At 38.2% G+C, this 1,673-nt stretch overlaps 1 non-coding gene across 1 annotated transcript; it reads right to left on the bottom strand.

The window, feature by feature from the left end:
- Positions 1 to 949: 949 nt before the first annotated feature.
- TRNAT-UGU (transfer RNA threonine (anticodon UGU)) lies at positions 950 to 1,022 on the bottom strand. Its single transcript has one exon. It is a non-coding gene; the product is annotated as a tRNA-Thr (tRNA).
- Between the last annotated feature and the right edge of the window lie 651 nt (positions 1,023 to 1,673).

The following is a 1,673-nucleotide window of genomic DNA, read 5'->3' as shown; positions in this document are numbered from 1 at the left end:
TGCTTGTATGATTCTAACTTCTGAATTCACTTGTCTATCTTTGCTCTTTAGGAGCTTTTCTAGTTCTTTCATAACTGCCCTCTCCATTCTTAGTCTTCTTTTGATTTCTTGTCTGCAGTTCCCATTCTGATCAATATGTAGAAAGGTCTTGTAGCTCAGATGCATTTGGATATGATGATGATGATGATGATGATGATGATGCACCTTTGAGACTAATTAAAGAAAGAAGTTGGGAGCATGAGCTTTTGAAGACTAAAGTCTACTTCCTCAGATGCATTTGGATATAATAATAATAATAATAATAATAATGATAATGTAGAGAGATCTTGTAGCATGTCTTCTTTGGTTTTTTGGGGTTTTTAATTCCTCCTGTGTGATAAACTCCTATGATTCTATGATCTTACTGGTTGAAAGGATCGCACATGAAGGTTGAAGAAACACGATTTTTTAGCAGAAAGCTAGGATATAGTTTTAATAAACAAATTAAACCACTCAGTTGATTTTTCCTTCTGATGAACCCATCACCATTCATAAGCAATGCAGTTTTTCGCTCTCCTCTGCAGATTCCTTGCTCTGCACCACCACCTGCTGGTTGCAGTGTGGAAAAACAGCTGGAAATACAGCTTTTGAACCTCAACATAATAATAAGAATAATGCAGTATTTCCTGGTGGAACCTGATCGATTACTTTTTTACACTTTGGAACCCTTCAGAACAAGAATGCGCCCTAAGCCCTTCTTCCCCTTTCCCAAATAATAATTTTATTGCAGTCGCACCGATTGAGAAATAATAAAGCCGCCCCGGTTCAACGTTTAATAAAATAAGTATTGCAGAGGGCATTTATTACGAAGGTGCTTAAAAATGCGTTCAGTCGAGGTGTTGCATTGATTTGTTATTTGCAAAGATTTCCTTTGAAATGGAAAGGAGGAAAAAATGGAGGAAAAACGCAGAGGCCCCAGCGAGGATCGAACTCGCGACCCCTGGTTTACAAGACCAGTGCTCTAACCACTGAGCTATGGAGCCACCTATCAGTTCTGCCTATACAAATCAATGGTACTGTACTGTTCCATTCCTCCGCCTACATTCCATAAGCGAACATTTTCGACCCAGGTTCTTCTCTCAGAAACAACAACGAGGCCCCGCAGTTCAGGGGAAAATGGCGTCAGGAGAACGTTTCCTGAGGGAATTTTTTAAGAGGGATGTCTAATTGTGTCTCTCTCTTTTGTGGTTGTCGAGATATATTTCACACAAGCATTCCCAAACACACAAGCTAATAAAATGAAATGAAATGAAAAAAGGCCAACTGTTGCAGTTTATTTTACGTTGTTGTTCTTGTTGTTGTGCCTTCAAGTCGTTTCAGACTTATGGGGGCCCTAAGGGTTTGTTCTGTTCACAGATAAAACAACCGTCCATACGTTTAAAAATATAATAACTCCAAGGCGACCAAATGTCATAAATAATAAAAAGAGGACCGCAAAAATGTAGGGCATGCAAGAAAATGTAGGACATTTATATATTTATTGTATTTATACCCCAGTTTTCAGCCACAAAGACTCTCAGAGTGGCTTACAGATACAATCTAAAATAAATGAAAGACATAAGAAAATTAAGCTGAAAACACCACTAATAAGTATAAATTCATGCTTCTTGGTCATGCTCAAAATGGTGGCCATT

This window comes from Sceloporus occidentalis, unplaced genomic scaffold (assembly GCF_023333645.1).
Source record: "Sceloporus occidentalis isolate IW3139 unplaced genomic scaffold, rSceOcc1.0.p SCAF_6, whole genome shotgun sequence".
In the NCBI taxonomy this organism is placed as follows: Eukaryota; Metazoa; Chordata; class Lepidosauria; order Squamata; family Phrynosomatidae; genus Sceloporus; species Sceloporus occidentalis.
The sequence above is the reverse complement of the archived record's forward strand: the minus strand, read 5'-3'. Positions and strand labels throughout refer to the sequence as shown.